The sequence below is a fragment of the Pteropus vampyrus genome, unplaced genomic scaffold (assembly GCF_000151845.1).
Source record: "Pteropus vampyrus isolate Shadow unplaced genomic scaffold, Pvam_2.0 Scaffold107, whole genome shotgun sequence".
Classification (NCBI taxonomy): Eukaryota; Metazoa; Chordata; class Mammalia; order Chiroptera; family Pteropodidae; genus Pteropus; species Pteropus vampyrus.
The window spans coordinates 1324795-1338964 of record NW_011888888.1 but is presented as its reverse complement, the minus strand read 5'-3'; the positions used below and the strand labels follow the sequence as shown (position 1 = coordinate 1338964).

The 14170-nt window shown below is 36.8% G+C and overlaps 1 protein-coding gene across 1 annotated transcript in view; it reads right to left on the bottom strand.

Moving 5' to 3' along the window:
* FBXL13 (F-box and leucine rich repeat protein 13) overlaps nt 1-14170 on the bottom strand; it is a 283144-nt gene that overhangs the window by 64210 nt on the left and 204764 nt on the right. The window lies entirely within an intron of this gene.

The following is a 14170-nucleotide window of genomic DNA, read 5'->3' as shown; positions in this document are numbered from 1 at the left end:
CATACAAGTGAAATCATATAGTGCTTATCTTTCTCTGTCTGACTTAAATTCCTTCTACGTCCATCAAAGCAATATCTTTTTCCATCCCCTTCCTTTTAGTCTGTGTGTGTCTTTTAATCTGAAGTGAGTCTCTTACAGACAACATGTAAGAGTCTTGTTTTCCTTTCCATTCATCCACTCTATCTTTTAGCTGGAGCACTTAATTCTTTTCCATTTGTGGTACTTATTGATAGGAATGTAGTTGTTACCATTCTTTATTCCTGTTTTTGATACATGCTTTTTCGTCTTAAAGAAGTCCCTCCAACTTTTCCTATAATACTTGCTTGTCTGGGAAGATCTGTATCTGTCCTTCAACTCTAAATGATAGCTTTGCTGGATAAATTATTCTTGATTGTAGATCATGGGTCTTCATCCTATCGAATATTTTTTGCCAAGCCCTTCTGTCCTGCATAGTTCCTTTCAAGGAATCAGCTGCCAGTCTTATGGGTGTTCCTTTATAAGTAACTATTTGTTTTTCTCTTGCTGCTTTTAATATTCTTTCTTTGTATTTAACCTTTGGCATTTTAATTATGATATGTCTTGGTGTGGGCCTCTTTGGTTCCCTAATTTTTGGAATCTTCTGAGCTTTCTTGGGTTTTATGCCTATTTCCTCCACCAGTTTAGGGAAGTTTTCCATCATTATTTCTTCATACAGCTGTTCAACATCTTGATTTTCTTCAGTTACGTCGATCAGACGGTTATTTGGACCCTTAATAGTGCCCCGTATTCTCCTTAAGTTATTTTTATAGTCTTGGCATCTCATCTCTTGCCATTCTGATTGTGTCCTTGGCTTTCTCATCCTCTAGATAGGGCATTTGATCCTCTTCTTTATTCACTTTGTTTATTCCTTTGTTTATTCCATTTAATATACTTCTCATCTCAGATAATGTGTTCTTCATTTCTGACTGGTTCCTTTTTATAATTTCCATTTCCATTTTTATGTTTTTTTAATCTCTTTCTTGAAGTTCTCACTGAATTTATACTTCCCAAATGTTCATTGAGCATCTTTATAAACAGTGTTTTGAACTCTGCACCTGTTAGATTACTTGACTTTATCATATCTGAATCTCTGTTCTGTTCTCTCACATGGTTTCTGCTTCTTTGTCTTCCATTTTAGCCACCTTTCTGTGTCTGTTTCTATCTACTAAGCAAAGCTTCTAAGTTTCCCAGTCTTATTAGAGTGGCTTTGTGTAGTAGGTGTCCAGTGGCACAGTTCTGAGAGGGGTTCAGCTACAGGCCAAATTTAGCCCAAGCCTCTGAGCCTCCGAGGCCACCTGTTAAGATTCAGTGAGCAATCCACAGATGCTGTGCTTATAGTTACCTCAAAAGGCTTTGAAGTATTGGAATTAGGGGTCTTGAATCTCAGCTCAGAGATTCAACAAGATTTTCAATAAGAATACAATAAGAATTCAATAAGAAGTCTCTCAGAGGTACTGTCTGGAATTTTGCTAATGTTTTATACCCCTTTCACAAGCATCATATTTAGAGTACAGTAGATTCTCAATAAATACTAGTTGATCAATCCTTTATAAGTGTCTTCAAAGATAAAGAATACTGTTTTAATAATACAGGAATTCTTATGTCACAAGGAGTAAGATAACTTGTTTTTTACTTAGAGAATGGATAGAGTTTCATGAACCAGAAAAAAATTTAAAGCAAGAAAGAATATTTAAACTATAAAAATAATTTAGTAAATGATAAAAGAAGTTTTAATGGGAGATTCAAGGCTCTTTTTTTGGTGTTTGAAAATCCTCTTCAGTAGCATCTGTCAATGTCTTGGACTATTTGAATCAGTTTTGCTTTAAGCTTTTTTAAAAAAAGTAACTTCTAATATTCTTTGAAGTTGAACTTTCTCAGAGGTTTAAATTAAACAATAACATAAAAATGATTAGAAGGTTTATGATACATTCATGGTAGCATTCTCATCCATGGAAAGTCTGAGGCACAAAGATTGGTCCAAAGCCTTATGCTTGGCGTAAATCAGTGCAGATCTGAGAAATAAGTCAGAACTTTTCCTCTCTCATAATTCATATTTTCCTTCAGAGACATGTAAGTCATATTAAGTATTTAAGTATTCAGGCATGTTTCAGCATAATCACTCATGAAAATCCATTTTTCCCATACAGATAAGATTATTATATGCTTTTCTGGCTCCAGTGTTGCAGAAGCATACATATATCAATGCTATTGATTTTCTTTTCTTAGAAATGGTAGACAAAGTTTCTTCCAAGTCGAAATCTTTTATAGTGAGGATGGAAGGAAAATGCAAAAATTAACAAGTTTGGCTTCCATCTCACATATCAACCAATTTTGCCCATGGGTTAATAATCTTGAAGAAAATTTCCAAATCCCTTAGCTAAACATTCTCTGTATCTTCTGAGCTGAGTCACAGTATGGGGGCTTAATGACTGCATTCCTAAATTGGGTAGGTAAATGAGAATGGGTTTCACTCACATTTACTGACTGTCACAATAATGTGTTTCTGCCAAAATCCTGATTTAAACCATCTCAGCAGGTGGCAGCTCCAAGTCTTAAAAAAGCTCACCACATTGTGAATGCTCATAACATCATCTCTTGACTATTTGCCTCATAGGTTCTGATTAATTCTACTACTGTACACAGTTTTGTGGGGGGTGGGGTTCCTATTGACAATTCTGGGGAAAATAGTGTACTGCAAGAACTACTGTTTATAATGAAGATGGTTTTTGACTGCTTCAGAAGCTGAAAGACAACTTTCATAATTTTTAGTTATAAAATGAATTTAAAACTAGTTTCCTGGGCCTCATATATATCCCGCGAGATGTAGAACTTCATTTCACCAAAGACAGCCTTGTTCCCACTAGGCATCAGAGCAAGTGGAAGTGGTTGTGTCCTGGGCACACAGAGCTAGGAAATCTGGGCCTTGTCACCAAAACCAAATTATGCAGAGCCTGGGGCCTCCCCTCTGCTGGGATGCATTCCCACCCTCCTCACAGAGAAACCAGGCTGAGACAAGCTTAGCTAAGGCCCAGTCTGAGGATCATACTGCTTTTAAATATGGAGAGGACTCTGAAAGGGAAAAAGGGCAAGGCCAAGGCCCCAAACAAGTATTTGCAAAGATACTTTGATGATGAATTTGTTACCAAATTATATGGTGATTTGGGGCATAACCTTTAACTTCAAGCCAGCTCAAATATGACTCATTCCACAAAGTTTTCTCCAAATCTTCCCTCTGGAAGAAATGCCTCTATCAAATTCCTATAGCTTTTAATATTTTTTCCTTTCTCACTTTCTACTTGTACTATAACTATTTATAAAATTGTCTTTTCTTCTGCACTGACTTTTCTTGAGGGCAGAATCCATGTCTAATTTATCTTTGCAACCCCAACATCTGACATGCAGAAGAGATTCAATATGCTAGAGTGTCCAAAGGAATGAGAATGCCTCTTAGCACAGGAAGAGAATGAGCTCTCATAGATTGCTCTCAGAACATCAACCCCAGTCCCTCCTCCCACTCTGTTCAGTAACTTCCAGAGCCAGTGTACAAGGATGATTAAGAGCAGAGTCTGGAGCTCACTAGCCTGAGTTCAAATTTTGCCACTTAGAAGTTCTACGTTTCTGGATAAATTACTCAACCTCTCAATTCCACAATGATCTCCTCTGCAACATGGGTATAATATAGAACCTTAACACGGCAGCTACTTCATAGAGTTTTGGGGAGGATTATGTAAGTTGAATAAAGTGGGATTTATGAATAAAGCAATTGAATAGTACCTGGCACATAGTAAGCAGTCAGTAAATAGTAACTAGTACTATTATTTGTATTTACTGCTTCTCTATGGCTATGATTGCCAAAATTTTTTTTTTACCATTGTATTTCTTTATTTCATTAATGGTGACACAGGCTGCAGAGTTGATGTGACAGAATGAACTCGGTGCCAGCCTCACATGCACCATCCCCATTGTCCCCTGGGTGACAGAGGTGTTCTCTGCAGTGGCGATTGCCAAAATTTTTAAATCATGCACACCATAGTAAAAATATTTTGAGAATATACTCAATAAATATATATTAATGTACTTGTAAATTATACAGATGCACAACTATTTAAATATATATCTTATGAAGCATATGTTGATATAAGAAATGCCCAAACTTGTAGAGAATTTTTATGAGTTTATTTGAGCCAAACTGATAACATGCCAGGAAGCAAGATCTTAAATGCTTCAGAGAATGACAATTTTGCAGTTTTTTAAAAAATATGTTTGGAATTAAGAAGGGAATGTAAAGAAGATTACATGAAGGTGGGAGAGAGCAAGTTACAGGATAGGTAACAAGAGTATGCGCTCCCTTGAGGGTGGTTATGCCTTTGAGGGATCTGGAAAGAGGATTACTTCTGGCATTTCAAAGGCATGTTAACGTAGATGCACAAGAGCAATGGACAAGGCTGGCTCAAAAAGTTATAGGCCTGGGGTGTGACTAACCACTATAATCTGCTCAATTAGGAATTTTTGATCTCATCACACTGTGAGGTTACTTTCAGTCCGATTTATTATAGAACCTTTTTTTTTGTCTACTCACATAAAAACAAATAAAATGTATGAGATAAAAATAAATCCAAATAGATGTTCTAATATTTTCTTGTCACACTGAAATAGATCATCTTATTAATTTGCCAAAGTAAATGCTTTCTCTGGAGATATTGACTCAACAGTATACCTTTGGTTGTCAGAAATCCTTAATGACTTACTAGCTGCACAGACCCTGGGTATTTGAAAAAACAAAAGATTACTTTTAAAATATAGAATGTGACAAGTGTGTAAAAAGACATCAAATGTGAGGAAATTAAAGAATGGAAAGGGTGAGCAGTAAAAGAGAATGTACAATTTAAAGAAGACCAGGAAAAGAACACAACAAAATATATTTAAATAATAATTTGTAATTAAGATTTGTTGAAAAAAAAATCCAGAACTATTTTAGGCTTTAGACTTTATCTACAAAATAAAAATGAGTCAGGGCTGAAATACCCAAAGGTCAATCAGGTATTTTTCTTGTGGCCTGTGGCATAGGTCATACTTTTTCTGTTTTTCTAAGATAAGTAAGTAAGTAAGTAAGTAAGTAAGTAAGTAAGTAAATAAAAACAAAAAACAAAAATGGGTGTCCAGTGGCCCAATAACCTGGGACTCATCTAAGAGATTTTGCCCATGGGTTAATAATCTTGAAGAAAATTTCCAAATCCCTTAGCTAAACATTCTCTGTATCTTCTGAGCTGAGTCACAGTATGGGGGCTTAATGACTGCATTCCTAAATTGGGTAGGTAAATGAGAATGGGTTTCACTCACATTTACTGACTGTCACAATAATGTGTTTCTGCCAAAATCCTGATTTAAACCATCTCAGCAGGTGGCAGCTCCAAGTCTTAAAAAAGCTCACCACATTGTGAATGCTCATAACATCATCTCTTGACTATTTGCCTCATAGGTTCTGATTAATTCTACTACTGTACACAGTTTTGTGGGGGGTGGGGTTCCTATTGACAATTCTGGGGAAAACAGTGTACTGCAAGAACTACTGTTTATAATGAAGATGGTTTTTGACTGCTTCAGAAGCTGAAATACAACTTTCATAATTTTTAGTTATAAAATGAATTTAAAACTAGTTTCCTGGGCCTCATACATATCCCGCGAGATGTAGAACTTCATTTCACCAAAGACAGCCTTGTTCCCACTAGGCATCAGAGCAAGTGGAAGTGGTTGTGTCCTGGGCACACAGAGCTAGGAAATCTGGGCCTTGTCACCAAAACCAAATTATGCAGAGCCTGAGGCCTCCCCTCTGCTGGGATGCATTCCCACCCTCCTCACAGAGAAACAGGCTGAGACAAGCTTAGCTAAGGCCCAGTCTGAGGATCATACTGCTTTTAAATATGGAGAGGACTCTGAAAGGGAAAAAGGGCAAGGCCAAGGCCCCAAACAAGTATTTGCAAAGATACTTTGATGATGAATTTGTTACCAAATTATATGGTGATTTGGGGCATAACCTTTAACTTCAAGCCAGCTCAAATATGACTCATTCCACAAAGTTTTCTCCAAATCTTCCCTCTGGAAGAAATGCCTCTATCAAATTCCTATAGCTTTTAATATTTTTTCCTTTCTCACTTTCTACTTGTACTATAACTATTTATAAAATTGTCTTTTCTTCTGCACTGACTTTTCTTGAGGGCAGAATCCATGTCTAATTTATCTTTGCAACCCCAACATCTGACATGCAGAAGAGATTCAATATGCTAGAGTGTCCAAAGGAATGAGAATGCCTCTTAGCACAGGAAGAGAATGAGCTCTCATAGATTGCTCTCAGAACATCAACCCCAGTCCCTCCTCCCACTCTGTTCAGTAACTTCCAGAGCCAGTGTACAAGGATGATTAAGAGCAGAGTCTGGAGCTCACTAGCCTGAGTTCAAATTTTGCCACTTAGAAGTTCTACGTTTCTGGATAAATTACTCAACCTCTCAATTCCACAATGATCTCCTCTGCAACATGGGTATAATATAGAACCTTAACACGGCAGCTACTTCATAGAGTTTTGGGGAGGATTATGTAAGTTGAATAAAGTGGGATTTATGAATAAAGCAATTGAATAGTACCTGGCACATAGTAAGCAGTCAGTAAATAGTAACTAGTACTATTATTTGTATTTACTGCTTCTCTATGGCTATGATTGCCAAAATTTTTTTTTTACCATTGTATTTCTTTATTTCATTAATGGTGACACAGGCTGCAGAGTTGATGTGACAGAATGAACTCGGTGCCAGCCTCACATGCACCATCCCCATTGTCCCCTGGGTGACAGAGGTGTTCTCTGCAGTGGCGATTGCCAAAATTTTTAAATCATGCACACCATAGTAAAAATATTTTGAGAATATACTCAATAAATATATATTAATGTACTTGTAAATTATACAGATGCACAACTATTTAAATATATATCTTATGAAGCATATGTTGATATAAGAAATGCCCAAACTTGTAGAGAATTTTTATGAGTTTATTTGAGCCAAACTGATAACATGCCAGGAAGCAAGATCTTAAATGCTTCAGAGAATGACAATTTTGCAGTTTTTTAAAAAATATGTTTGGAATTAAGAAGGGAATGTAAAGAAGATTACATGAAGGTGGGAGAGAGCAAGTTACAGGATAGGTAACAAGAGTATGTGCTCCCTTGAGGGTGGTTATGCCTTTGAGGGATCTGGAAAGAGGATTACTTCTGGCATTTCAAAGGCATGTTAACGTAGATGCACAAGAGCAATGGACAAGGCTGGCTCAAAAAGTTATAGGCCTGGGGTGTGACTAACCACTATAATCTGCTCAATTAGGAATTTTTGATCTCATCACACTGTGAGGTTACTTTCAGTCCGATTTATTATAGAACCTTTTTTTTTGTCTACTCACATAAAAACAAATAAAATGTATGAGATAAAAATAAATCCAAATAGATGTTCTAATATTTTCTTGTCACACTGAAATAGATCATCTTATTAATTTGCCAAAGTAAATGCTTTCTCTGGAGATATTGACTCAACAGTATACCTTTGGTTGTCAGAAATCCTTAATGACTTACTAGCTGCACAGACCCTGGGTATTTGAAAAAACAAAAGATTACTTTTAAAATATAGAATGTGACAAGTGTGTAAAAAGACATCAAATGTGAGGAAATTAAAGAATGGAAAGGGTGAGCAGTAAAAGAGAATGTACAATTTAAAGAAGACCAGGAAAAGAACACAACAAAATATATTTAAATAATAATTTGTAATTAAGATTTGTTGAAAGAAAAATCCAGAACTATTTTAGGCTTTAGACTTTATCTACAAAATAAAAATGAGTCAGGGCTGAAATACCCAAAGGTCAATCAGGTATTTTTCTTGTGGCCTGTGGCATAGGTCATACTTTTTCTGTTTTTCTAAGATAAGTAAGTAAGTAAGTAAGTAAGTAAGTAAGTAAGTAAGTAAAAACAAAAAACAAAAATGGGTGTCCAGTGGCCCAATAACCTGGGACTCATCTAAGAGCCTCTGTAGGACAAGAAGGGCATAGAAATTACTTAAGCTATGTTAACCAGTCGTTGGGTTTCTATTTGCACAGTCAGCCACCACACCTGTTCTCTATCTCATTATTTCCCAGGCTAATGGCAACTCAGAACTTTTACTCTAAAGACAAAGTCACGCCATCTTTCTGTGACCTCTTCCATTTAAGGATCTCTGGGAAACAATGAGTTCATGGACCATCAGTGTTGCTTTTATCTCCCATTTGAGAGCATGTAGAAAAAGAGATGATATAATCAAAGAGGGCTACCGGTCTAGTAGAAAAGCAAAGGGCCCTAAATCTGAATTTGTGTCTGTGACCTTGAGCAAGTTACTTAACCTTAAGTTTCCTCATCTAAAGAGAAGAGTGAAAACAACTGTCTCCCTATCTCACAGGTTTATTGGAAGTTGAAAAGAAAATGTGTTCTCCAAAAACACTTGGCAGACATTACACCCTAAACAAATCTGGCTTTTGTCAGCAGTGGAACCAGAAAGATCTTGGAACAATCTCATCTGCTGTTTAAAACCTTAGAACACTACCTCTTCATGTTTAACATTCTGAAATCTTTGGGATGAGGAAATATCATGCACAAAATGTAACTGGAAGTTGATAAGAGAGGATTATTAGAAGTCATAGCATGGAGAAATCATAGCTCCGGTGAGACATGCCACAGCAACTCATGTCAGGTAAGGCACAATGAGTGAAGCCCAGGCATGTCGCATAAAAGGTCAAAAACAGTTTGGCCACTTAAATTTAAGAAGCAAAAAGAGCATAATCTTATACTCTTATAGGAAAGTAGGATTCTGATGTTTATTTTTTCTACCTTTTTATTTTTGCATTCTGACAGGTTTTGTTTAATTCTTGGCAAGTTTCATCTTACATGGGATAAACTAATGTTCCTTAATGGTTAGGAGAGGCCTCCAAAGGATTATCTTCCTTTTAACACATTCTATTCACAGTTCTTCTCTATGAATGCTCGACACAAAATTAACAGATGTGCACATTCTTTTAGTGAGTCTTCAGTTGTCCAAGAATGGTTCTCCCCAGCGGGAGTGGGCAAGAAGCCAGAACTGGTGTGGGGGTATTCTCAGAGTCAGCTGTTTATCAGCCAAGAAAACATGGTACCCAGGACTCCAATATCCCTTGGAAACTGACAGACTGTGGGAAAATGACAAGCTGTCAAATCTCACATCCTTTGAAGTCTAGGAAATTTCTAAGCCTGTTGAATTGCGTCTGCAATTGGAAACACACTAGCATAAAGAACAGAATACTGAGCTTATTTCTTGTGCTGTCTTTGAAGAGAAAATAATGCCTAGGTATCTTGGCAGAAGTTTGTCTGTAACTCTCAGTTGATTCTAGATGCCTTGGGTCTCTTAAGAGTATGTTATTCTATTATAAATTATAAAAGACCATTCTTGGCATGGATGGCCATGAAGCACGGATTTCTGTAACAAAGTTCTTATTCCATGTTTTGTGAGAGCTGCTTTTTCCACAAGATACCAGATACTCCCTTCTTAATTCTACCAGGGGAATTCCTTAGTTCCCTCTCCCAAGACCATGTAAAATTATTCTGAAACTGGGACCTACTGGGATCTTTATCACAGACAATTTAGTCAATTATTTCCTAATAGTAACCTGGAGTATTGGATAAGGTAAAGAATTTTCCTGAGCAGAATGGCCAAGTGATACAAAGTGTTAAGACATCTGGATGTCCCATCTTCCCATACAGGAGATTTTAGAGCTTCCACTGCCCCAATGGCCAGGGATAAAGGCCATTTGGAAAGGAATCCTACATTTGCTTCCTTTGGAACCCATAAGCATAATTATCCCTGGAGAAGAGGTGGAGTTATTAAAATCTCATGCTTTGACAATTCTTGAATGATTTAATCTTGGAAAATGAACAGAAATCAATGTTGGTTCTTAAAAAAATTGTTGCTATGTGGAGTCAACACATCTAATCTATCCTTGGCATTATAAATTGGTATGTGTAAAAGGCCTCTAAAATCAACTTTGGTTGAGCACTAGAGGGTGGGAGTCTATCAACTGATGAGAATGATTGATGAGAATCTTGCATAAGCAATAGTCAAAAAGTTTAGTGATTCGAAGTAAGAGTTTAAGATCAGAAAAGAGTCCCTAGAGAGTAATCTAGTTTGTGCTGTTCAGGCAAGAATGAATCCAACATGAATGTTTGTTAGGGCAAGTCATGAATCCAATTCTTCATACATTCTAGAGAGAAATGTCCAGAACAGGCTGGCCATAAGACCTTCTTAGGGAGGAGGACTTAGATAGGGCTGCTGCTGAATGAGGTGGATACTCCTAGGACTTTCCAACCTGATGCTCCAAACTAATTAGAAGCACAGGTAGTCCAGGGTACAGGACTGAGATCCCTGAACCCTCAGTCTGCATTTGGACTCCACATCACTTCACTTACTAAATAGTCCTTGATTAGGCTGAAAGCCAGATGAACAGCAATGGATCTTGCTTTGCTGTTCTCCCAACGATGAAGTAGCTCATGATTTGCTTAACATAGTCACTCTTCTTAGCCCCTTATTCCTTAATCTCTCAACTATACTTCCTTCCCTTTCTATTTGTAAATCAAGATAAATCTGTTACTAAATTAAAGGTAAAATAAAAAGCAAAACCAGAAGTTTGTAACCTAGTGGATTAAATGGAGAATTAATTAAAACACATTGAAGATCAAAGGAGAAAAGGAACTTGTTATCTCAAATGTCCAAACAGTTAGGGCAAGATTGAAGGTCTCAAAAAAGAGGGGACCATAAGAAAAGAATGAAGGAAGTGGCGGTTCTAGCATCTCTACTGCTGCTTACATCTCATAAACAAAATTTGTCAGACACCCTTGTGATCATCAGAGAACATGATTTTAACCTAGGCTACAACTAGGTTCTTAAAATTCATCAATGGTGACATTCACAAGGTACCAGTAAAACAGCTTGTGAAGAATATAAGCCACAAGCTAGACAGAAAAACACAAGAGAGTAGATGAGGCTGAACCAGTGCACCTCATTTCTTTTATGTAGTTATAAATTCTACCTACTGCATTCTGGTTTCAGAGCTTCAAAAAACAGATCTATGTATCTGTTAGGGATACCTTTTTCATCATAAAAGATATGAGGAGGCCATGTTTGAAAAATGATGACAATTATCTAAGTCTGAATCTCCTCCCTCTTCCCCAAACCATAAAATCCACAGAGAGAATAAATAAAACCACATGGGACCCATACCTTCAGCATTACTAGGAGACAGAGAATGCTACAACCTTCAAATTACCTGTAAGTAGTGTAAAAATAGAAACAAATTCCAACAGAGCTCCCTTAGTCTGTCTGCAGCCACCACAAGCCTGTAGACTATAGAGAGAATGGGAGAGAGGATGCTTAAAAAGACTCTTTTATAAGAGTAGAGAGGTGAAGAGAGCTTAGAAGAAGCACAGACAAAATCACTCATAAGAAGTGAAAGTGCAACAATAAATGCTAAAATGCTGAATGGGACTTGGTAGTTAGTGGCCCTGGCTAAGTGACTTGGCTATGGAAAAAAGCTTGAAAATGAGAGTACCACAAACTCCCAGGCAGCCAAGTCAGAGCCTGGAGATCATCATTAACCATGTCTTCACCCTTGTCTCCATCCAAACTATCAAGTTTCATAGATTTTGCTACCTTAAAGTTCTCTAGTCCATTCACCTCTCTGCAGCCTCACTGTTACTGCCCTTGTTCAGGCTGCCATCCTCTCTTCCCTGGACCATAACAAAAACCTCTTAACTTATATTCCTACCTTTAATCTAGAAAGCTGTCCTCTCTTCCCTTTGCCTTCCAATCTAACTTCTATATTTCTTATTAAAGTGAGTTTCCAACAGATAAGTTTTACCTGGCATTCCCATACTGGATTAAGCACCTCAACTAAATCTTCCTATAGTTTTCCTTTTTAAAGCATAATGACTAGGATTAATGCTCTGGAATTAGAGATTTTATACCCTAGCTCATGTGCTTACTTGTTTCATGACTTAGAGCAAGATTATAAATCACTTCCATTCACAAAATACTATGAAAGCGGAGAAAACTGAAAAATCAACAAGTTTTGTTTGATCTATCAGATAATTAAGGTCAGAAAGCAAATTGCCACCCTGAAAAGTGGAGAGACAGGCAAATACAGAGAGTCAGGGCTTTCTAGGAGGAAAAGCCTTCGCAGGAGCCAGTATGAGTAGGAACATTTAAAAGGTGATTAACTAGCCACTGGAAACTGAGAGTAGATTATTCTAGCTTGAGAGAGAAATTCCTGGGGGTGCAGCCCTAGGTGGACCCCCATACTTCTGTGATATTTACTTCCAGGAGGCCTACTAAGTCTTTAGGGTGAATGTCAGAGAAAAATCCCCTCATGCTTCCTACAAGGGGTGGGGGAAAGTACCATTTTAAAATACTTCTAGGGCATTGGTTCTCACTAACAAAGACCTGCCCTCAATGGAAACTATTTTATCAGAGCCTAACCAGCGTGGGTTTTATGAGAGCCAGTTTAGCAAGGGGTAAGGGAAATAACCAATTCAACCCCTCTAACCTTCTTGTCTTACCTAAATGTAGCAGGAGGTAGAAAGAGGGGTGAAGAAGCACTTGTAAAGACCACAATCCTGGGGCACAGACCCATTAAAAGACTGAGACCTAATCATATGATGGTAGAATGCCTCCCCTCCCTACCATACACCTTACCACCACATGAATAGGGCTCTCGTGGAAACAAAAAAGATTAGAAATCATACACAATGGAATTAAATTAGAAATTAGTAACAAAGATAGCTAGAATATTCTAAAATAGTTAAAGGATAATCAACATACTTCTAAACAATACATGGATCAAAGAAATCTCAATAGAAATTTTAAAATATTTTAAATAAATGACAAAACATCAAAATTTATGGGATGCAATAAAAAAAGTGCTTAGAGGGAAATTTATAACATTGAACGCATATATTAAAGAAAGACAAAATATCAATAACCAATGCTTCCACCTTAGGAAACTAGAAAAAGAAGAGCAAATTAAACCCAAAGTAAATGGAAGGAAAAAAGAAATAAAAACTAGAGCAGAAATCAATGAAATTGAAAGTAGAAAAACAATAGAGAAAATCAACTAAACCAAAAGCTGGTTATTTGAAAAGATCAATAAAATTGATAAACCTCTAGCCAGGCTAACCAAAAGAAAAAAACAAATTACTAAATTTGTTTTAGTAACACAAATTACTAATATTATAAATGAAAGAGGAGCCATCACCACTGGTCCCATAAACATGAAACAGATAATAAAGGAATGCTATAAACAACTTTATGCCAGAAATATGATAACGTAGATGAAATGGACCAATGCTGTGAAAAAAAACAATCTACCAAAATTCACATAAGAACTAAATAATCTGAATAGGCCTATATCTATTAAAGAAGTTGAATAAACAATTAATAACCTAAAATGTAAAGCATCGGGCCCAGATGGCTTCTGTAGTGTATTCTACCAAACATTTAATAGAAAAATGACACCAGCCCTCTACAATCTCTTCCAGAAAATAGAGGCAGAGGGCACACTTCTTAATTAATTTTATGAGGCCAGCATTACCCTAATATCAAAACCACACATAGACATGCAGAAAGGAATATTACCATGAGAGACCAATATCTCTCACGAACGTAAATGCAAACATCTTCAACAGAATATTAGCAAATAGAATCCAATAATATATAAAAAGAATTACACCCATGACCAAGTGGGATTTATTCCAAGTATTCAAGGCTGGTTCGAAATTTGAAAATCAATCGATCTAATCCATCACATCAATAGGCTAAAGAAAAAAAATTACATGACCAAATCAACAGATGCAGAATTGCATTTGACAAAATCCAACACCCATTCACAAGAAAAACTCTCAGCACACTCAGAATAAAAGAGAACGTCCTCAACTTGATTAAGGACATTTACAAAAAAACCTACAACTAACATTATACTTAATGGTGAGAAACTAGGTGCTTTCCCCCTAAGATAGGGAACATAGCAAGGATGTCCTCCCTCACCAGTCCTATTTAACATCACACTA